General features: G+C 41.1%; 1 protein-coding gene across 3 annotated transcripts in view; it reads right to left on the minus strand.

The window, feature by feature from the left end:
* The window catches only part of ANO10 (anoctamin 10), a 240,475-nt gene that overhangs the window by 62,194 nt on the left and 150,852 nt on the right, over positions 1 to 27,429 (minus strand). The gene's annotated exons all lie outside the window — the stretch shown is intronic.

A 27,429-nucleotide genomic window follows, 5' to 3' on the forward strand; every position in this document is an offset into this window, starting at 1 on the left:
AACTTTAAGCACATGCTTAAGTCCCACTGACATCAATGGAACTTATACACATGTTTAAATGGTATTTATATACATGTATGCCCAACTTTTTTCCTGAATCAGTGCTTTAATTGTCATAAAATGGAAAAAAGAGCACTGACTCATTTTTCTGAGAATACAAGTCCAAGAATTAAATGTTCCATCTTGATGCAGTTGGCTGCACAACACAAAACACTAAGCATCAAGAGTAAAGATGTGGAATGGGAAGAGCTAGAAATAAATCACCTGGTATAATGCAATGGAGATAAAGGACAGTAGAGAAATGGAAAGAAATACAAACCTACACAATGGTCATGTGAACTATGCAGCAATAAACATACTTTAACTATAAACAGAAAAATACTGATGGAAAAAAGAAGAGGTAATGGTAATGATTAAGAGAATACCAAAAGTTAAAAATGAGCCACATACAAATTATACAAAATCAAATACAGAAAAAGAGTGAATACATTTTGGGAATGAAACTTACAGTTTAAGAAATAATAATTAATCCAAAGAGGATAAAGAAAGGCTGAAATAGAATTTAATGTAAATACAATATTTATTAAAAACTGTACACACAAAGTTAGAGATTAAGGAAGGAGTCAGCACATCGGCTAAGAGATGGCAAAGAAAATATTTATTTATTTCGACTTGTGCAATCCCATTATCGACAGTAAACACAAGCAATTCAATCCTTAATACCACATTACAAAAAATTCTACTTTGACATCATGTCAACACTGAAACACTCCCTAAAGGCACAAAAGTTTCCCCTTTTCCCACTCAACATGGCAGAACCTATTCCTGAGAAAGCCTAAGTAAACACATAGGTCTGCTGACAGAGGAGGTAGATATTGCTAAAAATATCATTTTTTTTCCATAATAAGTTTACAAAGAAGAATGAGGGACAATACTGAAGGAGGATAGGATCAGCTAGAACAAGACAGACAATACTCTAGAGCGGGATAAAATCCATCCCAGTACTCAGATGTGACGAGAGATACAGGGGGAACATTCAACTTATATCTAAAACCTTTTTTTGGATACAGGGAAGATGCAGACTTAAAATCTTAATAGCAGCAATAGGAAACGCACTTGAAAAAAACAGGGATCAAACATAATACAGTAAAAGCTGTGTTATCCAGCCCTGTACCAATCGGAAAGCTCTATAAACCGGCATTTCTAATCTTCATAGAAAGTCCGGTTTATAGTGCAGTTGGCATGGGGCCGGAAGGCTCCTTATCTGGCTCCGCACGGCTCCCCAGAAGCAGCAGCAACATGTTCCTGCTACTCCTAGGTGGAGGAACAGCCAGGAGGGGTTCAGAGTGCGGGCTGGTGTGTGGGGCTCAGGATCTGGGACAGACTTTGGTTGTGGGAGGGCGTTTGGGGCAGGGGCTTGGCAGGTGACTCTGCGCGCTGCCTCCGCCTGAAGGTGCTGCCCCCCACAGCTTCCATTGGCCACGGTTCCTGGCCAATGGGAGCTGCGGAATCAGCGCTTGGGGCCAGGCAGGGGCAGTGCAGAGAGCTGCCTGCTGTGCCTCTGCCTGGGAACAGCCGGGACAGTTCGCTGCTTGCAGGGAGATGCCAGAGGTGAGGGCCCCCTGGATCCAGCACCCAAAACCCCTCCCGTGCCCCAACCCCCTGGCCAAGCCCCCTCCCACACCCTAATTCCCTCCCAGAGCCCACGTCCTGCCTCCCCTCCCACATCCTAATTCCCTCCCAGAGCCCGCGTCCCGCCTCCCCTCCCACATCCTAATTCCCTCCCTCTTAGTTAACCGGAATTTTTCACTTACCGGCACCCCCCCATTTCCCCAACATGCTGGGAAAAAAGCTTTTACTGTATGTAATAATTTAGCTAACAGCACTGGGTTAAATTCTGTTCTCAGTTATACTGGTGTAACCTGGAGACATTGAGTGCAACATTACAAAGATCATACCTAAATTTGACCACCATATTTTTAAATACAAAAAAATGTATAAGCAGATGAATCCTTTAATAAATGTAAATGGGTTTATAGTCTAAAAATTTCACAAATACATTTTTACAAGGACCTTTAGAATTCATACCTGAGGAAAAATGTTATTCCTCAAAACTGGAAGACTAAGTACTACTAACTAATGTATTATCTATTTTATATTATATTATATTATATAAAACATATGAACTTGATAGGGCAGTATGCATAGCAGTTTCTGTTTAGATAGTGTATCTTTTTTTCATTTATAGATCATGGACAACCATTGAGATCATCTAGTCTGACCTCCTGCATAACACAGGCCACAGAATTTAGCAGCATTTTTCTTTCCTCTTAAAAATAAACAAAAATAGTGAGTCTAGAGGATAAGATTATTATATCAGTTTCCTAACCTGAGGAAATGAGACACCCTGGAAGGCTATTTTTTTTGAGGGTGCAGGAGATTGGGGTAGAGGAAAGTAGTGGAAGACGAAAAGCTCCACAGCCATAGATTTTCTGCCACCACCACTCCACACATGGTCTAACCAACCTGCTTCCACAGCTACAGATAAAGCAGCAGGTGGTTCCTTCAACCTACGTGTACAGCTGCAGGTTCATGGCACTGACGCAGCCAGGCCCAAACTACCAGAGGATGTTACACACCATAAGCAGCAAGTAGTCATAGATTCACAGATTTTAAGGACAGAAAAGATGTCTATAAACATCTAGTCAGACATCCTGCATAACACAGGTCAAAACCCCCTCACCAGGAATTTCTGTATCAAACCCATAATGTCTCTTTGAGCTATAGCATATCTTTTAAAAATAAATTCAATCTTGATTTAAAGACTTTAAAGACTCCATCACATCCCTATGTAAGTTGTTTCAATTGTCAATTACCCTCACTATTAAAAAATTGTACCTTATTTCTAGTCTGAATTAGTCTGGCTTCATCTTCCAGTCACTGGATAACATCTTTTCCAGCTAGATCAAAGAACCGGCTCCTACCAGAAATTTCTTCCCCAGGTAACTACTTATAGACCATAATCAAGTTACCTCTTAACCTTCTCCTGGATAAACTAAATAGACTGGGCGTCATTAGTCTTTCACTATAAGGCATTTTTCCAGAACTTGACTAATTCTTTTGGCTCTTTTCTGAACCACTTCAAGTTTGTCAACATCCTTTTTGAAGTGTGAACATCAGAACAGCACACAATATTCCAGCAATGGGCTCACTAATGCCACATGCACAGGTAATCTCTACTTCCACTCAATATTCTCCTGCTTATACATCCAAGGACCGTATTCACCCTCTTAGCTACTGCATAACACCGAGAGCTCATGATTAACTGGTTATTTACCATGAGCCCTAAGTCCTATTCAGAGTCACTGCTGTCCAAGAGTCAGTCCCCCCTCTTATAAGTGTGACTTATATTTTTTGTTCCTAGATGTATGACTTCACATTTGGATGTGTTAAAATGCATGTTTTTCAAGTGTTTTGGTTTTGGGAGAGGGGGGACAGAAAAGTGGGAGCAACCTAGAAGGCAAAAGGGTGAACAAGAAAAAAAGAGAAAGAGAAGGTTATCAGAAAAGAACTCATGAAGCTAAGGGACATTGAAGGATGCAGGCAGGGGATTTATTTGCAAGAATTACAATTTCAGTTAAAAAGTTTGGGCACCAGCAGGACTAACCTTTGGGTGCCTGAATCCAATTGCTGTAAACTCCTAGCCATTTCCTTGTGAACAGCCTTGAAAACCTAAACCACCAGCAGCTAACTACATTTCCACAGCAGGAAGCTGAGACGTAACCTAAATTTCCTCCCTTAGAGTCTGCTCACTTTTTATGTAAATATGTAAATTAAGTTTGAGGGGTTGCCAAAGACTAATCTCAGTGATTTGATGAGGGAGGATAGGAATTGATAAGTGGGCTTTATAGACTCAGACTAAGGTCAGAAGGGACCATCATCTAGTCTGACCTCCTATACACTGCAGGTCACTGAACCTTACCCACCTACTCCATGCTTACTCCCTAACCTCTGTCTGAGTTACTGAAATCTTCAAATCATAGTTTAAAGACTTCAAGTTACAGAGAAGTCACTATTTACACTAGTTTAATCCTGAAAGTGACCCATGTCCCATGCTGCAGAGGAAAGTGAAAACCCCCCAGGGTCTCTGTCAATTTGACCCTGGGGGAAATTTCTTCTTGACCTCAAATATGGAGTTCAGTTAGGCCCTGAGCTTGTGGGCAAGACCCACCAGCCAAACACCTAGGAAAGAATTCTCTGTAGTAACTCGGAGCCTTCCCCATCTAGTGTCCTGTGTCCAGCCATTGAGGACTTTTGCTACTGGCAGTCGCTGGTGGGCCACATGCCATCATAGGGAGTCCCATCATACCATCCCCTCCATAAACTTACCAAATTCAGTCTTGAAGTCACTTAGAGCTTTTGCCTCCACTGATCCCCTTTTTTATTTTGGTTTGGGTTTGTTTGTTTTTCTAGGGAGCGAGGGATTGGAGAGAACAGATTGAAAGGGCAAAAAAAAAATATTTGCAGACCTGCTCAAAAATTCTAAAGCCAGCTCTGAAAACCACTAAGTAATTGTGTTATTTACTTTTAACATTTGAACAGTTAGATTTTTGTACCAGCCAAAAAACCCATGTAAACAAAACTCGAATTTATCAAGAGCACAGTCTCCATGCTTACTCCATTCGTGACCTCTTAAAAACAGGAAGTTTTATTGTTTGTAAACTGTGTAGAATTAAGTGAGAGGTATTTATCATGTGGGTTACAGTCCTTTAAAAGTTTGTGAGCTTAGTTAAAATGTCTTGGACTTTAAGATGGTAAAGTCAAGTACAATTCCACCCTACAGAACCTAGTGAAAATGTTTTAAAACATTAAGGACTACCAAAAACAATTTTAGGAGCCACAGCTCCACTTATAACACCTTTCCAAAAATGAATCCACATTGGTTACTGTTAAACCTACTTATTCCTCCTACTGCATTCTCCTCACTTCCTAACATGCAATTCAGAAACAACATTAGTAAAAAAATATGGGAAAATATCTGAAAAATCTAATCAAAATCCACCTCTGTGGGTGAGTTTGAGCCAAGAGACCATTTTAAAAGAAAGTATCTAATTTCAAAATCTAACCCTTGAATAGAGCTGCAGTTGACTCAGGAAGACCAAAGAACTGTTCTAGAAATTTTCAGAAGAGTAAAAAGAAATAGGATGCAGTATTCATTTTATAGTCCATCTTCATTTTAGTATTCCTTAAACAAAACTAGTATAATTTTACAAATCTGACTCAAATACATCCACTGTCAGAAAAACTGTCCCAAGAATAGGGTAATAGGTCACAGATATAACACAGCAAAACCCTTCCTAGCAGTTTAAAATGATAAAATTAAAACAAATAAGGGATTTGAATCTATCACAAATAACAAAACAAAACAAAAAAGAGAAAATGTATACTCTGATGAAAATCTGCTGCAGAAATAGGCAGAGTTGTAGTAACCTCTTTAAAGCATTTATTTATTTAAGTAGCTTCCTAATAATCAAAATTGTTTACAAATAAAAAAATTACAAAACCAAACTGTTATTTTAAAATGAAACTATTAAAATAAGTTGTTGTTGTCAAAAACATATCCCACAAAATGATTACAGGGTGACTGTCTTTTTTGAAAAAAACAGGATAATAGTAACACAAGCTATATGCTCCCTAGTGCCAACAGTGAAGTACTCTCCTACTCTGCAATCTGCCAAGCGGGTGAGGAGAGAAATGTCAATATGTCTCTCGCCCTTGATAATTGCAGCACTATCAAACTCTTTGTGGTCTCGTGCCAGGTGCTCAGAGAGCTAATGGAACTGTTCTATTCTACAAAATCTAGTGGCATACGCTACAAAGGCAGCTGTGTTTTGCAGCAATGTGTCCCCAACCTTGTCTTTTCTAAAATGGGAAATGCAAATTAGGGCTGAATTCTTGGCATTTTAAACAGCTAATTTGATTTCTACAGTGGTATGACTGCAATAATGCTGGGTTCCCATCAGAGTCTAGCCACCATTGAACAAAGAAATATATGCAAAAGCAGCCTTTTCTGATAAACAGACAGATTACATGACAAATCCCAATCTGGAAAGAGTTTAATGAAGTTTTACATCAAACTTTTGTCCCAGAATGTACCTGTTTATTAATAAATTCCATTAAAATCAGCAATCCAGTAGTCTAGACCTGCAGAACCAGTATGTGTGACAGAACAAGGCATTCATTGGTTATTCATTAACTGGGAACCCTACACAAGATTCCACCTCTAAGGTTAGGTGACTTCAAGGTATTTCTCCCCTGCATGTTCAATACTGCGGTATACAGAACATCTTTGGAAGTGTTAATGAATGCACCAGAATATGATCATTTTACTGTCAAAGTGCAGAATATGTGGTAAATATAAGGAAGTCATGTGATCTCCTACTGTTGCTGTGTTAAACTCAACTAAAATCAGGGCTAAGAACTGATACAGATCCGAGAATAAATTAATCTCTTTCTGTGGCTTTAAAGATCTGATGACGAGGCTCCAAGTTCTCTTAACTATACTAGATAAGGCTGATATTTTGAAATGCTAGTAAAAAGTTTAAAATAATTTTAAAAAGTATTTGCACTTAAAAAAGGAAATTCAGTTAAAGGTACAATACAAGTGAAGATTTAATTTACAAATGCCAGAAACTGGATTACATTTAATTGCTTGAGTAGACAGCAATAAAAGAAATATATTAGAAAACATTTTGTGTAATGCATGAAAAGAAAGCATGACTAAACTTTTCTTCCTGCTTTTAAACTAAACTACATTAATTAAAGAGTTTTGCTAATTGAGTAGAATTATCACAGCTGAAGGACTCTAATAATAGGAGACCGTCTTCCGCTTCAGTGATAAACGCTGCTTTTAAAACCTCACATCCCCATGCATTATTAGAGAATCTTTTTAAAAAATGTGAACTGAATCTGCTTTGGTAAAACTGCATGTTCCTCCTTTCAGAACTTGCATCTTATGCAGGAGAAGTTACTTGCCCAATGCAGTAACTGTAGTTCTTTGAGATGTGTTCCCCTCTGGGTGCTCCACTTCAGATTTGCATGGGCACCAGGTGCCTTTGATCAGAGATTTTTGGTAGCAGTGCCCATTAGGCCTGTACATTTTCTTTATAAAGCTAGTGTCCTGCACCAAAGCTATACAGAGCTGCATGAGCACACAACCTCAGTTCCTTCTCTACTGCAAAGTCTCATAAAGGAAACTCTAAAGCAGAGGGGAAGGAGGGCAGGTAGAGAAACACCCATAGGTGGACACATCTCAATGAGCTAGTTATTGCACAGAGTGAGTAAGTTCTCTTCCTTCTTCAAGCAGTGTCCCTAGGGATGCTCCACTTCAGGTAACTACTGAGCAGTACCCTTATCAGGGGGAAGGGAGGTTGGAGTTGAGTCTAATACTTTAGATCAGCGGTTCTCAGACTGTGGGTTGGGACCCCAAAGTGGGTCATGACTCCATTTTAATGGGGTTGTCAGGGCTGGCATTAGACTTTCTGGAGCTTGGGGCCGAAGCTGAAGCCCCCCCACCTGGGGCCAAAGCCAAAGTCCTTGGGCTTCAGCTCTGGGTGGGAAGGCTCAGGTTGCAGGCCCCCTGCCTGGGGTGGAATCCCTTGGGCTTGGGTTTTGCCCCCCCCCCCCCATCTGGGCAGCGGGACTCGGGCTCAGGTTTTGGTCCCCCCTCCTGGGGTCATGTAGTAATTTTTGTTGTCAAAAGGGAGTTGCGGTACAATGAAGTTTGAGAACTCCTGCTTTAGATAATACTTCAGAGCCAAACACAGCATCCAAAGCTGTATTATGGATTACTGCAAAATGCTTTGAAAAAGCGTGTATAGAGATCCAAGCTGCAGCTCTACAGATCTCAGTGATGGAAAAATTCTTGAGAAAAGCACTGAGGTAGAGACAGACCTTGTAGAATGGGATAATATCCTAGAAGGAGTTTGAATATCATTAGATGCATAACAAGAAATGACACATCCTGATATCTACCTACAGAGTATTTGGTTGGAAATTGTAGATCTCTTACATCTGTCAGCAATTGATACTAACAGTCTGCGAGATTTTCTAAATGAATTAAATTTTGTCTAGGTAAAAGGCTAATATGATGTTGACACTGAGTGTGTGCAATGCAGCATCCTCAGTCAAATGTGGCTTACGGAAGAAAATTAGGAAGTTAATAACCTGGTTAATATGAAATTCAGTTGAAACCTTAGGTAAGAATTTGGGGTGTGGTAGTACTAAAACCTTATCTTTGAAAAATATCATGAAGGAAACATGTGCCTTAAAGGTCCCAATTAGAGTAGATGTAATGGCTACCAAAAACTGATGCGTTTAGTAGAGAAAGGGTCACCCTTGGTTCAAAGGGAGGTCTCATAAATAGGGCCCTACCAAATTCACAGTCCATTTTGGTCAATTTCAGCCTTAGGATTTTAAAAATCATCAATTTCACCATTTCAGATGTTTACATCTGAAATTTCATGGTGTTATAACCCTGGGGGGGTTATAAAGAGGTTGAGGGGGGTTGCAAGGCTACTATGGGGGAAGAGGGTCACGCTATTGCCATCCTTATTTCTGCGCTGCTGCTGACAACGGCACTTCCTTCTGAGATAGGCAGCATTGACAGCAGTGGGCAGTGCAGGTGTGAGGATCTCATGGTATGGCGGAGCCCTAATCACCTTTTGGGGGGGCAGAGCAAGCCTTACAGGTGGGCAACTGCCCAGGGCCCTGTGGTCCTCCCCCGCCCCCACAGACAGCCCAAGGTCCCTTTATCCCCCAAGCACTGGGTCCGGAGCCAGGGACGGGCAGGGCTGGGGGACAAGGGTGCTGGAACCTTTGTAGTAGTGTGTGTGGGGCCACTGTAACTGGGGGAGGCCAGGACCATGCCCCCCACTTTTTAACATGGGCATATTTTGGGGTGGCAGGAGGTGGCATTGTCCTCCCAAACAGCAAGTCTAGGGCAGGCACATAGTGGTGTTGGCAGGGGCTGCGCTTCACAGCGGGGGAGCTAATAATGGTGATCAGTTTCCCCGCCTTGAAGCATATCCCCTGTTGGTGCTGCTCCACACTTGACCGAGGCTTGCAGTTTGGGGGGACAACACTACCCCCTGCCACCCCAAACTATGCCCATGTTAAAAGTGAGGGGACATGGCTCCTGGCCCTCCCGATTCCGGCACCATTTGCTAGGGGCGACCCAGCTGAGGGCTCCTACCGTGTGCTGGGATCCAGCTGCTAGTCCCAGTCAGGCTGGGACTTCCTCTTCTCTTGCAGGGGCCTCTCCTAGTGCCAGGTCAGACCCATCTCCGGCTGCAGGAAGCTCCACAGCTACTCCCTATACAGTGACCCTTCCTCCCACCGCTGGGAAGCGATGGGGGCAGGAAGTGAGGCGGGAGTGCGGAGCTACGTGCAGCCAGGGGAGGTTCCCTCTTGAAGAGAACCGAGTGCACTTCCAGTTTATGGCAGTAATGAAGAGGTCTACCTCTGGAAGACTTCAAATCTGAAAAATGCAAGAGAGAATCCCAGGGTCTAGTTCCCATTCGAAATCTTTGAGAAACATCTGCTGAGAGCATCTGATATGATGTTCTGATTGCCAGGAAGATACACTGAAGATAGGTGAATATGACTGTGTATGCACCAATTCCATAGTTTTATAGCTTTGTCATACAGGAAAGATGGTCTCATTCCTCCTTACTGATAGATATAAAACATGCGGGCCACATTGTCCATCATGATCTTGATACACCTGCCTCTGTTCAATGCATAAAATGGAGCCAAGGATTTCTGACTGCTCCAAGTTCCAGTATGTTGATGTGTAGGGTGGTCTTGTGGGGTGACCACCTGTCCTGAACAATATAAGTATCCAGGTGAGCTCCTCATCCCCATACAGATGCATCGGTTATTGTTAGATAATAAGTCTAGATAATACTTAATTGTGCCACGAGTGCAGGGTACTGCACTAGATGACCTCTCAAGGTCCCTTCCAGTTCTATGGTTCTATTACAACAGTTGGGCTAGATAAAGAAAATTATCTTTTCTTAACGTAAAAACAAAAATTTCCTGTGGGAAGGGTGGATCACTATTTGGAAATATGTATCTTGTCAGTCGAGCACCAAGAACCAATCCTCTTGGTCCCATGAAGGGATTATTGCTGCTAATGTTACCATTTTGAATTTCTGTACCTTCACAAATTTATTGAGGAGCCAGGAAGTACCTTGAATAGAACTACTTCCCTCTGTGTACTGGTTCAATAGTTCCCGTAGTCAGAAGGGAGTTGATTTCCTGTTTTAGTAGGTGCTTGTGAGAGGGCTCCCTGAAGAGGGATAGGGAAGGGGCTGGGATGGAGGGAAGGGAGGTAAAATGGATCTAGTATCCTGATGCTAAGATCCCCAAGACCCACTTGTCTGTAGTGTTTGTTCCAAGGCATGTGAATTTTTGTAGCTGAGAACTCAAAAGGTGGGAGATTACTTGGACCCTCAACAAGCCCGACAATATGAGTTTTCAGATTATGACTTGTTCGATCCAGATGTGGTGGTCACTCTCTTCCTCTGGAACATTTGTCTCTTTCTTGAGGTTCAGAGGGGCTTTGAAATCTGGCAAATAGAACAAGGCAAGATCTCTGAGCTGTATGGGAGTCACTATATCTCCTTTTATAGGCAGGTGTGTAAATTCCTTGAGACTGCAGAGCAGTCCTAGAGTCTTTTAAAGTATGTAGAGACTTGTCCATATTTTTGGTGAACAACATGGAATTGTCAAAGGGAAGTCCTCTGCTGTATTCTGTCTCTCCCTTCAAAACCACAAAAGCTGAAGCCAAGAAGCCTTATGTAAGACAACTGCCATAAAGATGGAACAAGAAGCAGTGTCAGTAATGTCCAGAGAGGTTATGGAGGATGTTCTGGCCAGAAGCTGGCCCTCCAATATGATTGCCTGAAATTGTTCCCTCTGTTTTGGTGGCAAGTGCTCAATATATGAAATAACTTGGAGAGGCTGATAGATACACTTTGCCACAAATGCATGATAGTTGGAGATCCCGAATTGCAGAGTCGTAGATAAGTAGGATTTATGACTTATTATGCTGAGCTGAGACATTTTTGTTCCCTGTTATATGGCATTGTTTTAGCGTGGTGCTGCTTTCCATGCTCAATTACTACCTTGACAATGAGGGAACTGGGAGGATGGGAAAACAAAAACTCGAAGTCCTTTGATGAGACATAATATTTTTATCAGCCCTCTTAGAGGTGAGTGGTACTGTTGTTGGGTTATACCAATTTGTCTTTGTGGAATCTAATAAAGCCTCTTTGATGGGAAAGGCAATTTGAGCAGATGACATTGTAAAATATCCATCAACTTGTGACGCAACTCCTTGACCTTCTCCAGTGGGATCTATAAGGAGTCCTGGGATGTGTAAGAACCACAAATGTTTTTCCAGATCTGCTGTTTGATTCTAGCTATGAGAATACTCCATCTATCAATCAATTAACATTTTGATTGTGCCAGATGATTAAATTACACACACACACACACACACACACACACAACCTTTCTGGAGATAATTGTGCCATTGTCAAAAGGCAAACACATTTGGTCATGGTGACCTTCCTTCCAACTCTAATAAAATTACTCTTCCACAGTGAAGAAATGAATATTGGTGTTACAGAAGCAGATAGAGCTTCCTACTTAGCCACCATTTCTATTTCTCAAACATTGTTAAATAGATGTAGAAATCATAGGATGTACCTTTTCATTGCCAACATGCTGCAGAATCTCTTGTGCAATATTCCAACACTGCATGCATAAGATATGGTTGTGAGACATAAGGAAAATGAGCAAGGATTCAATAATCACCAGTAGGCTTACAGAAAGCAGGAATGTAGCAACAGGAGATCAAAATAATTCCAACAAATCTCTATTCTAAAACAATGGAATTTTTCTGCATATCCACATTCTTCATCTTAAAGAAGTATTTTGGACTAATACCAAATGCTTCAATGGTCATTTTGTTTTAAACAATCTATGAGTCACCTACTTCACTGAAAGGACAGAGTGACATTTTCACTTCCACAACATGTATTATACCTGAGATGTTAAGCCAGGTCTACACTAGAACCTTTGCCAATATAGTAATGAAAGTTAGGGTCACATTTTTTACTACACTTCTACACCAGCTAAAGCCCTCGTATATATGCAGTTAAACTGACATAAAAGTCCTTTTTTCCATTAATACTGATTTTGCTTGGGGATCTGGTATAAATTTAAATACATCAGGGAAGAGAAGAGCTATTTAAACTGAAGGATAATGTTGGCACAAGAACAAATGGATGTAAACTGTTCATGAATAAATTTACACTGGAAATTAGAAAAAGGTTTCTGACCATCAGAGGATGGTCACAACCTTCTAGTAGGAGTAGTGGGGGCAAACAACTTGTTTAAAGATGGATCTTTATAGGTTTATGAATGGCCAATGGACTGGACTCTATGATCCAAATGGTCCCTTCCAGTCCTATGTTCTTATGCATAAGCTGTACCAGCAAAAGCATTTTTTTGTGGGCCAATATAAGATGTGGTCTACATTTGGAGGATTTGCTGGTACTGACATAATTAGAGTGGCAAGTATTTTGAAGTGTTGACCAGGACTCTGTCTCCAAGGTTGTCGATCTGGTAATTTTTTCAAATACTAAATTTATTTTAAATAGCGATGACTAGTACAACTAAATCAATACCCACCCCAGCACTCTTGAGTAACTGCATCGTAACAAACCACTGTGCATGAGTGATGAGATAAAAATAGTTTTGAGAAAAACTGGTTTATGTTCCTGGTTTACATTTCCAGGAACTTACTGTAAAAACAGATAAGTTATTTTTTTAAAATGAAAAACAAACACTTCAACATCACCCTAGTAAAAGAGAGGATCTTCTGTCTGTACATAGGAGTGTATTTCTCCACTCACTTCCTGTTATCAAAAAGTTCTAAAAGTGACTATTAGAAAGGAAACAAAACAAGATAACACTTTTTCTGCAACTTAGTCCTTAATTTAGAAATCATTCAGAAACATTTAGTTTATATAAAGGTTTAACAGACTCCATCTGGTGATTTATATTTAAATGAAAATGGATTCCACCAAATGCATGTCAGTACAGTCTAAAGCAATGATAATCTGACCAATAGAGTTGTGAAAAGATTATTGCTTTTTCTTATGTTACATCATGCATACTGTTACTGGGATGGAATATTCAAAAAACAACCCATACTCTAATTATTTACAATACTTCATATTTTAATCAATTGACAAATATTTAAATCAAAGTTATTGTACATTATAGTCAATCACCCATGAATTAGAGCAAGAATATGGATTTATTAATATTTTAAAAATATTTATGTGAGCATCTGTGATCTATGATTTTCTCCTAGAGCTATAATTGAGAAACTTGCTATATCTGGTCTGATCTTCCACCATTGAAGTCCATCGGAATTTTGCCACTGATTTCCTTTGATGCATCATAAAATCTGTAAGATCCTATTTTTCCAGGATGTATACATTTGTTTCTTAAAAAACAGAATCATAGACATGCAGGGCTGGAAGGGCCCACAAGAGGTCATCTAGTCCATCTCCCCGTATTGAGGCAGGACCAAATATACTTGAACCACTGTATCTGATGTTTATTTAAAAACCTCCAATGACGAGGATTCCACAACCTTCTTTGGTAACTTATTCCAGTACTTAACTATCTTTATAGTTAGAAACATAAATCTTCCTTCGTGCAGATCAAACCCATTATTTCTTTTCTTGCCTTCAGAGGGACATGGAGAACAATTGTTCACCATCCCCTTTATAACAGCCATTAACATATTTGAAGGCTCTTACCAGGTCCCCCCTCAGTCTTCTTTTCTCAAGATTAACATGTCTTATTTTTAACCATTCCTCATAGGTCATGTTTTCTAACCCTTTTATCACTTTTGCTGCTCTTCTCTAGACTCTCACCAATTTGTCCACACCTTTCTGAAAGTGTGGTGCCCAAAACGGGACACAATTCTCCAGCTGAAGCCTCACCAGTGCCAAACAGAGCAGAACAATTACTTCCCCATTGCACTGGAGTTTTTCATGCTTATTTGCAGCATCAAAATAAATATTTTCAAGATTCTAGAGGAATTCCTTTGGTGCATTTTTGAGGTATCTGAATATGCAACAAAACAAAAAGGATTGGTGATGGAAGAGAGGATGGGTTTGGGAGGTTGGCAGCTTGCTTCTTTGTTTTGTTTTAACCAGCCCAGGTATTTTTCCCCATCCCTTTTTTCATGCTCTGATAACTGAGAAGTGGCTTTTAAAACCACTAGTAACTGACATATTTGTAAAAGTTTTAATAATAATGAAATAGTAAGTATTAGAAAAATCACATACTGCAAAGAATGTATTTTGCTACTTTTTAATACCATATAGCCTGCAATGCTCAAGATCCACACACAGGAACAGTGTTATTTTCTGGAAATTAAGTTATCCTTAACTGCCCTGGACTTGCTGGGCATCCTGCCGCTCAATCATTCCTCGCCTTAATTCCTCCTTACAAAGTTTATTTTAATATGCTATTTAACAATAACATGATCAATTCAAACGTTGTAGGGAACACAACTCAATTTTTGACATCTTTGTGCTTTCATTTTAAGAAGTCAAATGCCATAGACTACCTTTGTGAAACACCATGATTTAATTTTACACACACAGAAGTCAAAACATTCAGAAAGTTGTTTTCTCTACAGCCATAGTATTTTGGTAACTGTTAAGTCATGAAACATCATATATGGTACAGTAATACAAAACACTATATATATGCTTAAAGAAGCCAAGTCATAGTTGTGACAACTGAATTCCCTGACTCAGAATGTTTTTATATTATACATCCAGTTACCAGGAACATCCAAAGCAGGTACAGCCAACTTTGATTCACTTTGTATAGAAACAAAGAAACAAAATAAAAAATCACAGTTAACAAGAAGGTGAATTCCATGATTATAAATAGCAATTTATTACAAAAAGGAAGTACTTGCTGTCAATCTCTTCACCCACTCAGATTGCCCTCTTTGGATCTATCAACAGAAACTTGACATTCACCAAAGTTCTGGAAACACCTGCAGAAGCAATAATTATCAAGAGAAGAACCCCAATATCAATCTGTGGTATGCAGGTTTATAATTAATTGCAAACCGGCAATGAAGTTACTCAGAAGTATATACACTCAAAATCTAAAAATACTATTTTGTAATTCAACATATTCATTATATTGCCAAAAGTATGCCATACTACAGTACATTTGTTAAATAAGTGTTCTCTTAAACACTCTAAAATACATAAAATACACACAAGAACCCTAGCAATATTTAAGACCGTATTATTTTCTTCACTTTGCTTCAGAGCATGGCCAATTTAAAACACACAGAAACAAATCACAGGTGTATATTTTTCATCTTTGAAGCTTCTCAGTATTTGTTAATAGTAAATCTTTCAGCACAGCAGTCTATAACACAGTTTCATAATGCACCCAACAGTATATTACCATTCTATAATCCTGAAATGTTTTGGCACAATCCTTATCTCAATTTATGGATGGTGTTTAATAGGAACCAGGATACAGGTTGCCAAAAGCCAAATTAGCTAATGCTGAATCTAAAGAAGAGTAAAGCTTTGATCATGCTCAGAAATAAATTCTAAGTGAAAAGTGGATAGAAAGATGCCCATGCAATTGAATTTGACATTGTGATTAATACCACAGCTCACAAAGTGCCTCTTAGCTGATTGCTAACATTACATATTGGATCCTATCCTGACAGGTATTGTTTATTTTTGAAATGCCCTAATGCTCCACATCAGAAAAAAAATCCTTATTGTAGCCAATTAATCTATAACATTTACACTTCCTTCTCCATCAAACCACATGCCTTCCAAGAAGAAAAAATATATAAAAGGTAAAGGTAAACTACTGTATACTTCATTGTAGTTATCTATATAAGGAATTCAGTTTGTCCAGCTTCAGAAATTTAATGTTACTGGGTGACTCAGGGGACTAGCAAATGAGTTATGAAGCTCTTTACCTCTATTTCAGTGATTTAAAACTGATGCAAGTAGTAAACAAAAGATGTCTTCTAGAGCAGTTTTAGTGGGTTTTGTAAGAAAACAAAAACACACAAAGAAAACCCCCCAAATCACTGAAAAACTTCTTAAAGAAGCAAGTTACTGTAGGGAAGTAACCAGTCTCTCTTTGATGTATGTGTCAGCATGGATCCCACGCAGATGACTGAAAAGCAGTACTCCTTCGAATGATGGGATGAGGAATATCAACAGCATTAGTTGAACATTGATTGTAGTTCTGCCTTCCTGAACTTGACATCTGTTCCTGCAGATATCCAAGATATAAAATGTTTGATAAAGTCCGTGGGTTAGTCCACATCACCGCCTTGCAGATCTAAGATATTTTTCTGTTTCTGAAGCAGGCAGAGGATGTCCCTGAAACTCCGATAGAGTAAGGACTTGGCTACACTTAAAACACCACAGCTGCACAGCTCTAGTGCTTTAGCGTCGGCACTACCTACGTCGATGGGCGGGACTCTCCCATTGGCATAGGTAATCCACCTCGAGAGTCGGTAGCTAAGTCAATGGAAGAATTCTACTTCCATCAACCTAGGAAGCCATCCACAAAGGGACTTATCTTGGCTTAACTACACCACTCAGGGGTGTGGATTTTTCACACCCATGAGCCAAGTAGTTATGCAAACCAAATTTTCTAGTGTAGACCAGGCCTAAGCCTTGAAATTCAGTGGAAATGGTACACCAGCCAACCTGTAACACAGTAAGATACATCGAGTACATTATCGTTCTTTATGATGTGACAGTCTGGCCTTTGGAATGGCCAGCTATAGCCAGAAACAAACAGGAAGACAGCCTAAATGGTTTTGTCCTGTCAATGTAGTAAAGCTCTAGAAACATCTAGTAGTGTGCAACTTCTCTCCCAGTGAGGAATGTGGTTTTGAGAAGAAAACATGCAGGTTAATTGACTGATTCAGATGAAATTCCGAATCACCTTGGGGATGAACTTAGGGTGAATTCAGCACCACCTTACCCCTTTGATATGTGACGTAATCTGTGTTTGGAGTTCACTCACTCTCCTGGTCAAAGTGACCAAAAGTAGGAAGACTGTCTTCACAGTGACATGAGGTATGGAGTATTCTAAAAGGGGTTCAAAGGGAGGCCCTATGAGTCTCAAGAGAATGATGTTGAGGTCCCCAAGCAGGAGTAAGCTCTCTAGCTTGTGGCTAAGTGTATATTAGGCCCTTCAGGAATCTTAATGCTGTCAGATGAGAGAGAATTGAGCTCAATTATACAGACAGATGGCAAGCTGAAATTGTTGTGAGGTGGACCTTAATGGAACTGAACAAAAAGGCTGGAGCACTTCAGATCCACCAAGTAGTCAAGAATCTGTAGTACTGAAGTCTGTAAACAGTATAGGTAGGCCCTGTTGGCCAGCCCAGACTGATAACCACTTTCATTGTGACAAACAAGTCCTTCTGATGGGTATCTTCCTACTATGTATTAAGATCTTCTGGGCGTGTCTAGAGCAACCCCTGTCCGTGATACTTCACCAGCCATCATTCAGGCTGCCAGGTGAAGGGACTTTGAGTCTGGACAGAGTACCTGGCTGTGGTGCTATGAGATCAGGTTAGGGAAGTCTAGGAGCTGAATCCACAGCTGCATGGACATCTGTAATAAATCAGTCAGACAGAACTACCTCCACCAGTATGGTGCTATGAGAATGATCAGAGCTATGTCTCTTTTGATTTTGGAACTCACCCTGGGGATCAGGGATATCAGTGAAAAGGAGAAGGATTCCATTGCAGAAGGAAGCCATCGGGCAATGAGCCCAGGCTCAAGCCTCCTCTGGACAGAAATTCTGACACGTGACAAACAGGTCTATCACAGCAACGCACCAATGTTGGAGTATCAAGTCTCTGATGGAATTACACAGGGACCAATTGTGACTGGTGATGGATTGCGTGCTCAGAATGTTTGGTAGGTCGTTGCTGATTCCCACTGGTGAATAGCCAGTGGAGTTATCACATGTTGGTGGCACAATATCCAAGGTTGATGGCTTGAAAGCAGAGGGGTGCTGAGAGGGAGCCCCCTTGTTTATTGTGAATCATGAAGATGTTATCCATCGGAATCTGCACTGTGACATTTCAAAGGACAGTGTGCTACACAGAACAGCCTGATGGCCCCAAGTTCCAGGAAGTTTATATGAAGTCCCATGTGTTTTGGAGACCAGATCCCTGGCATCTCTATGTACCCCGGTGGGCTCCCCAACCTCTTCCTAGTGTGTCCATGATTCAAGTCTCTGTCAGGGAGGGGAACAAAAGTACGCCCCTCCTTATGTTTTCGGATTCTAGCCACCATGTTAACTCTCTGAGCACATTAGGAGGCATTGAGACCTTTCTGTTAATCTGGGGTCTCTCCAGAGAGTAGATAGACCAGTGTCAGAACTATTGGAGCCTCAGGTGAAGTCTGTGTATGCTGACATATGGCCTAACTCCCCAATGCAAGTCTGTACATTTACAGTCGGGTTTGATTTTATCTCAAGTAGCAGTGATTGCAACAACAGAAACCTGTCCTCAGGTAAGCATACTGTCTCTGACTTGGAGTCAATTATAGCTCCTACAAACTGTATCGTACGTGATGGGGTGAAGACACAATTTTTTTATAGCTCACTAGAAGGGCCAGTCTATGTAGGTCATCATCATCTGCTGGAATCTGCCTTTGATCAGTCAATCATCCAGGCAAGGGTAGATGTGGATGCTCTGACTCCACCAAGACTAGGCATTTTGTGAAAACTCTTGATGCTATGGAGAGTCCAAACAGCAGTACCTTGTACTGGTAGTCACTTGGCCCCACTGTGAATCTCAGTTAATTCCTGTAGATTGAGTGAATGGCTATTCCTGCAAGTCAAGAGTCATGAATCAGTCCTGAGACTGCAGAGATGGAATAAGGAAGGCAAGCATTACCATCCTGTATCTGAAGAGCGTTATGTATTTGTTCAGTCTCCTCAGGATTAGGATAGTACAAAACAACCCTTTTTCTTTGGGATTAGGAAATATCTGGAATAGAAGCCTCTAACCTTGCACTCCTGCAGTACCTCTTCTAAACCTCCTAGTCAAAACAATATGATCCCTTCTTTTTGTAATAGGCTCATGAGAAGCATCCTTGAGGACGGACAGGGAAGGGGGGTAAGAAGTGGAAATGAATAGGTTAGTCATAGCAATTATGTCAAATACCTAGTATTCTGATGTGATAGTAGACTAAGCCTGGTAGAAACAGGTAAGGTGGCTCTCAAGGGTAGCAACTGGCTTTGGATTAGCTCTGGTGTGACTTTTGACACTCCCATCAAACCTGCTGCCACTGTGAGTGACAGAGGATGGGTGTTAAAAAAAGGTAATTTTTTGAGTACTGAGAGTATACAGGTATCCCTTGCTTTTGCTGGGACTGGTAGTTAAATAGTTTCCAGTACACAGTTGGAATGTAAATCCGTAAAGACCTTAAAGAATCTCTCATGAAGTAGAGCACCTCATTGGTAATTTGACTAGAGTTCCACCCCTCAAAGGACTGGTCTTCGAGGGTGGCTTGCATCTCTTTGGGTATCCTGGATGCTAGTAGCTAAGAAGCCCATTTCATAGTGGCCAGGTCAGGTGCATCCCTGGCTGCCTACAATGCTGTTCTAGTGATCATTTGGCCTTCTTTCATGATCTTTCAACTACTCTCTGTTCTTCTGTAGGATTTTTTGACAGGAAGGCAGTAATCTTCTCCCAGGTGAGGAAGCTATATTTCACAAACAAGTTTTGATAGTTTGCTACCCAGAGTTGAAGCATGCCTAAATATGTAATTTCTTTGGGTCTTTGTAATTAGGAATACCTTTCTGGATATCTCTTGGATTACACATACCAAGAAACCTACATTTGGGTGGGTGTAAAAATGCTCAAAGCCCTTTGGTGTTACATAATATCTTTTCTCCACCAGTTTAGAAGTGAGAGAAAGTGGCCATGGTTTGTCAATCTCTTGGTTAGCTCCAGCATGCCCCTCACTGATTTGGAGTTGTGAAGGTGAGAATACCACGGGGACTTTTCCTGTATGGTTGTTGTTTTGATGTCCAGGATCCCTTCTATTTGGAAGAGAAAATTCTGGAAAGATTTCAAATCATTGACCACCAGAGTAGAAACCAGGGTCGCTGCTTCACCAGGTGAAGACGACAACTCCCAGTGTGCAGACAGGGGTCGCTGCGGACCTTACGCTATCTCTAACTTATTGTGAATGATGCCAAGCTCTCAAGTTAGAAGTCTGGCCAACAATGTCGTTGGAACTGATATCTTATTCTCTTCCATGATGTATGAGAGGGGGATCTGCTCTGGGATATGTGCAACAATCATTCCCAATAAGGTCAGAATGGCCTCTGCAGCATGCCATAGCGCAGTGCTCTTGGCAAGGGACTATAATACTGTCTCTGAGGTAGCTCTCTGAAAATGCCAGAGACGAGTAAACTGGTAAGGGTGAAGGTGAAAAACTCTCTTCAAAAGGCAGTGTGGTTAAGTAATGTCGCCTCTGTACATAATCCAGTGCCAGTTGCTGCATAGGTGCAGGAAATGCTGGGATCTCTGTGGGGATATATCTCAAGCCTGTCATTAGTTCAGAAATGGACACCAATATTGGTACCAGGGTCAATGCCAGGGCTCCTTCACCCTGTGCCAGCCACCTTGCTGGACTTGGAGGCTCTTTCCTTTGACGATGGATGTGTCATGTCCTCCTTGTGGGACAATCACGTGTTGCTTAGAGCTGCATTGTACTCAATGTGGGGTTGTCTTTCGGTGTCACCCTTTTGCGACCAGAGCATAGGTGTCAGTTTTGATGTTGAATCTGTTGCATTAGGATTGCTGATGCCAAAGTTGATGGCACTATTTTTGCCTGTGTCCTCTTCATTGACTTTTTTTTTTTTTTTTTTTTTTGCTGCTTGATCCCTGGGTATTGTACCCATTCTAGGAAGCACTGACTACCATCAACTCTTTCAGCTCCACTTTGATAGCTATGGTTTCCTCTGTGCCTTAAGTGAGACACAAGGATTCCTCAAGCAGCTGTAACTTGAGCCAAGTGTCCTCTATAGTTGCAGGTCTTGGAGGGAAAAAGACCAATACACGAAGCACCTAACTGAGATATGGCTCTCCTCCGGACTGAAAAGGCAACAGTGGTGTTCTTCGGTGAGGGGGATCTGACCATCATAGGACAGGCAGGATTTGAACCCAGACAATTTGGAGTCTACCACATTGGCACTAAGTGCCTCAACCTGTTGTACAGGGGAATGTACAAGGGGTTTCATTTTACCTTGTATTTTTATATATTTATTTTTTTAACTAATTTTTCTTGGAACGTCCAAAATAAGGGAGAAAGGTGAAAATATATGTTCTTCACCAACTAACTGATAAAAGGATTAGTCTGAAGCTCTGTAGAAGTAGTGGTTTGGACACTCACTGGGTTTCACCTTCCTGACATGGGGAGTAAGAAGGGACTGAACAAGGGTCATAGCCACTCTACCCTTTATGCCCTCACATGGGAGCTCAAGGAGCCACAGGGTACAGACACAACCCAAGAGACTGCTATTCGAAAGAATCCAATTTCACGTACATAAGGCACATGCACACCTACAGGAGGATCTACACTGGCACATACATATTCAAAGAAGAAAAATAGGGTTTTTTTTTTAAAGTTTCTGATAAATTCAAATAGTTCCCACCTTAGGAAAAAACATGCTTCTAAAAGTCAAATTTATTGAGGAGCATAGCCTTTCAAATCTTCTATCCAAATATGGACTTCCTGAACATAAACAGATTAATCTTAACTAAAGACGCATTAGATTGCACAGTGCGAGAGCCATATGATAAGTGGAGTTTTCTGTACTTGTTAAAGAAAACACTGTCAATCTCTGTGAAGCATGTTTTTCCCTCTCTTACAAGTTCTTTTGCAGCTGTTACTGAAAAGCAGAAATTCCTATAATCTCTTAGCCAACATTTTATCTACTTAATATCCTGAATTAAATAGTCTTTGATATGAAAATTGAACCTTATAGAATCACAAAAATGTACAGCCAGAAGGGACCTCAAGAGGTCATCTAGTCCATCTCCTCACACTGAGGCAGAATTAAGTATTCCTACACCATCCCTGACAATGTTTGTCTAACCTGTTCTTTAAAACTTCCAATGACACAACCTCCCTAGCTAACCCGTTCCACTGCTTAAGTATCCTTATAGTTAGAAAGTTTTTCCTTATATCTAACCTGAAACTCTGTTACTGCAACTTAAGCTGATTACTTCTTGTCCTATTTTTGGTGTACATAGAGAACAATTGATCACCATCTTCTTTATAAGAAACTTTAACGTATTTGAAGACTTATCAGGTTCACCCTCAGCTCTCTTCTCTAGACTAAACATGCCTAATTCATTTATGTATTATATATCAAATAATTTCTTCATATATCATGTTTTCTAAATGTCTCAGTTTTGTTCTGTTCTAGATGCTCTCCAATTTGTTCATATTATTTCTTAAAGTGTGGTGTCCAAAACTGCATCCAGTACTCCAGTAGAGGTCTCACATGATTTAAACACAGTGGAACAGTTATCTCCCTTGTCTTACATATAACACTCCTGTTAATACATCCCAGAATGACATTGCCTTTTTCACAGCATCACACTGTTGACTCATTCAATTTGTGAACGATTCTAACTCCCAGATCCTTTTCTGCAGTACTGCTGCCTAGTCAGGTATTCCCCATTTTGTAGTTACACATTTGATTTTTCCTTCCTAAATGTATTGCTTTGCACTATTGTTATTGAATTTCATTTTACTGATTTTAGACAAATTATCGAGATAATTTTGACTTCTAATCCTGTTCTCCAAAGTGCTTGCATCCCATCCCAGTTTGGTATCATCACATTTTATAAGCATGCTCTCCATATCATCATCCAAGAGACTAATGAAAATATTTAATAGTACTGGACCTAGGACATAACCCTTCAGGACTCCACTTGATGTATCTTCCTAATTTGACACTGAACCATTGATAATGAATCTTTGAAAATGGTCTTTCAATCAATTATGTATGCAATTTATAGTAATATCAGCTAGACCAATGTGATGGGATGTCGGCCCCAAACTGGCCGATAAGGGATTAAAGCAACCCTTTGAAGGCTATGCAGGAGGCAGCCAATCAAGAGAGAGCTTATAGGAGCACAGGAGGCAGCTAATCAGAAGAGGGCTTATAGGTGCAGCCAATCAGGACCAGGCTGTGCCATATGAGAAGGGCTGCTGGGCAGAGCAGCTTTAGTCACTCCCTGGAGCTTGAGAGGGCTGTCTGCTTCACAGAAAGAAAGAAACTAGCATCTTGGACTCAGCAGTCCTGGGAAGGATCAGGGGAGTGACAGTGAGCTCCCAGCTGACTGCCGACAGGCTGGGGCCCTGAGACAAGGGCAGAGAAGGTGCTTGGGCTATAGGGAAGCAGCCTGGGGAAGCAGACTGCGGGGTTGGAGGGGACACAGCATGTGGCTGCCATCTACAGGACCTGGAGGAGTGGGTGGACCTGGGTCCCCCACAGTTGCCACTGAGGAAATAGCTGGACAGTGGACTATGGTTCCCCTAGAAGTGGGGAGAACAGAGTGTGACACAGCCAGAGGGCTGTGTCCTGAAGACGATGCTGTGTTCGTGGGGACAACTTGCTTCCTGGAGGAGAAGTGATGGTGATGAGACATCACCAGATGAGGTGTGTGGGTGAACTAAGCTAATTCCCAGGACAGCCAGCAGAAGGTGCCACAGTGCTGAGTCTAGCCCCATCACAGCCATATTTCCCTACTTTGCTTATGAGAATATCAAGGGGAACTGGAACAAAAGCCTTACTAAAATCAGATATGTCTACTCCTTCCCTTTACTCACAAGGTCAGTTAACTGATCAAAGAAGGAAATTAGATTGGTTTGGCATGTTTTTTTTTTCTTGACAAATCCATGTTGGTTACTACTTATCACCTTTTTATCCTCTAGGCTGGAACAAAATGATTGTTTATTTTTGGGTAATGAAGTTAGGCTGACTGGCTTATAATTACCTGGAATCTCCTTTTTTCCCCTTTTTGAAGACAGATACTATTTTTGCACTTCTCCAGTCCTCTGGGACCTCATGCATCCTCCATGAGTTCTCAAAAATAATTGCTATTGGTTCAGAAAGTGCTTCGTTGGTTCATCAAATACTCTAGGGTAAGCTGAATTTCATCGTTCCCTGGTGACTTTAACACATGTAATGATCTTTAACCTATTTTTTCCCTATTTTGGTCTTAGATTCTTGCCCCTTGTTAATATTGTGTTAAGGATCTGGTCACAATAAACCTTTTTAGTGAAGAATTAATGCCCAAAAAAGGGTCATTAAACGCTTCAGCCTTCTCTGGGTCATATGTTGTTTGCTTTCCTTCCACATTAAGTATTGGACCTACAACTTCCTTTTTTCACTTACTTCTAATCTATATATAAAACCTTCTCTTATTGCCTTTTATGGCTCTCACTAGTCATAATAAGGCTACAATTTAGTCTTGGATATTTTTAGTAAAAGTCATGGACAATACACACAAATTCACAGCCCCATGACCTACCATAAAAACCCCTGACTAAATCTTGAGGGGAGGCACTGCTGATAGGGTGCCCTGGGGGGGCTGCTGCTGGGGGGCACCCCAGGGCCAGGGGCTGCTCTGGCCACCCGGGGACCACTGTAGCAGCAGCTGCTCTTGCCACCCTAGGAACTGCTGCTTGGTAGTCCTGGGGCCACCTGAGCAGAGTTGCTCCAGCAGCAGCAGGCATGACTGTCCCTGGGGCCACCTGAGCAATGGGCCCCGGAGCCAGCTGCTTGAGCGGCCCTGGGGTCAGCCACAGTGGCTGCTGCAAAAGTCATGGAGAGTCATGGAATCCATGACTTCTACAACCTCCGTGACAGAGACAGAGCCCTAGTCATAATGCATGTGCATTAGCTTTTCTCATTTTGTGCCCACATGCTTGTGCTATTCTTTTATACATTGTTTCCCGCTGATTTGTGTTTCATATGGATCTTCAAATATGGTCATTTGTACATAAGCCATTAGAAATATAAAACTGATGGTAGATAGTGAACTTAAAGGTTGGTTTTGCCACTTAACATTATTGCCTAGGTCTTACCTAATATATTTCCAAGGTGCACAGAGAGAGCTATTTCTAAAATGATCACTCAGACTTTTTCCCTCCCACTCAGACAACATTTAAAAGCAAGACTTGCTTTAGTATTACACACAAACATTATAAGGAAAATGTTGTGAACATTTTTACTTTAAATTCAGAAGAATATTACCTTGCTTTTAGGGAATGATTAATCTGGGTTAGACAAGATGACTGTGCTATGTATACAGTAATTTAAAATCCATTTCTATTCTTAATCCTTTTTTGCATAATAGAAACCTAACTCTCAAGCCGGAAGCAATGACTTGGAATACTATATTAGGTAGTGGAGCTGTGGAAATCAGCTTATAGGTTTTTCATCTATTTCATTTTTATATTTTCATTTATACATGTTCTCACTGTATAATGTAACTCCATCATCCTCCCCGTCTCAAAGCAATTGTGGATATAACACTATCCCACTTACTGGGAAGGCAATACAATTTATTGATTATAAAACATAATTTTACAACAAGCTGCTACAAGATGCAAAAATAGGTGCAGGTTTAGTTTGCTATCTGTCATGTTCTCAATCCAGTTGTGGGTAAAGGAGTAATTTCTCCCTCTATCCATTGGGTCCCTAGCATAACAACATAGTGCACTGCAGAATCAGCTACAAAGCTTGATGTACACATGGTTTCCTATTTTGAAGTGGAAAAACTGAAAGCACCTTAAGCCTTTTCAGAATCTGCAGTAATTCCAGATGAAAACCAAAGAAATATCACAAATTGCAAACCCTTGTACTTATTGCTTCTTGCTTGACATTTTTGTACAGTCACTTCTGCTACTGATCTGTTTCAATTTTATTATTTTAAAATCAGTTCAAAACTCCAACACTATGTTTAAACGTGAATCCATCCCACAAAGATATTTCTCCTTCAGTGGAGCCCCTTGATATGTTTGGTTTTTTTTTTAGTCGTCTAGTGAATCTTTCCATGTTACATTTGTTACACTGATCTAATCTCACACACATAATAAACAGATTAGTCAGTATGTGCCAAAAGAGGAACATTTTACAAGATTCTTTTACAAGATCTAAGCCAGTCTTGTTAAAAGCACTATTCTTCCATTCACTCTATTTCTGATATGAAGGCTTTTTACAACCAACATTGGTGACACTTTGAAAAAGTCAGACAGTTTTGATGGCCAGAGTCTGCAAATGAGTAAATTGTGAATTCTCCTTTGTAAACTGCAGTTACTTAAAGGGAAAGGCAAACAAGAAACATGTGGAAGACTTACACAATTAATAAAGGAAAGAGCCGCAGTGATGGGGATTGACGCCTGAGGTTCAGGGACCAGGGATGCTCTGCTGCTTTAGAGGGCAGTCCCATAAATGGCTTGCCCTTAGAAGTCCGGGCCTTAGCCAGGTCCATTGCCTGGCTTGGCGTCTGTGCTACCGGCTGGCCTAATTGCTCTTTGGCCACCGGGCCCACTTCGGGAATAGATGGTCCTACGAGGGGACAGGATCCCCTCCTGCTCCTGGGAGTAGGAGGTGGATCCCGAGCTGGGCTAGGGGTTCCGACTGCAGCAGTACCCCCAAGTGACTCCAGGGTGGGCATGTTGCCTAAACACAAGTCTTTTGCCCGAAGCCCCCTTTTCCTGCGGTGCTGGTGAGCCCTTCGACTTCTGCTGCTTCTTAGGCACCAGCGAGAGGGAACTGTGCCGGGTGGATTTCAGTGCCAGTGGTGCGCTGCACACAGATGCCAAAGTGCCAGAGACCTCTGAGGCAGGACGAAGTGCAACCTCCATGCGGAAGTCCCTCAAGCAGATATCCCACTCTTTTGAGTTTGAGGGGGAAATTTTTTGTAGATCCTTCACTTGTCCTTTCTGTGAAATTCCCCCAAACACTTCAAACATCTATAATGGGGGTCGCTAATGGGCATTCGCTGGCTGCACGATGAGCATGGCATAAAGCCTGGTGAATGGGGCATGCCCCGCTCCGAGGCGAAGTCCCAGAGGGACTCTAACTCCTAAACTACTACTCTAACACTTATCAACTAAATACAAAGAAGACCGAACAATGGATTGTAAGAACTGCTAATACTCTAGTGATGCTCAGATCAACCATCCCGGGTGCTAAGAAGGAACAGAG

This window comes from Dermochelys coriacea, chromosome 2, assembly GCF_009764565.3.
Source record: "Dermochelys coriacea isolate rDerCor1 chromosome 2, rDerCor1.pri.v4, whole genome shotgun sequence".
NCBI lineage: Eukaryota > Metazoa > Chordata > Testudines > Dermochelyidae > Dermochelys > Dermochelys coriacea.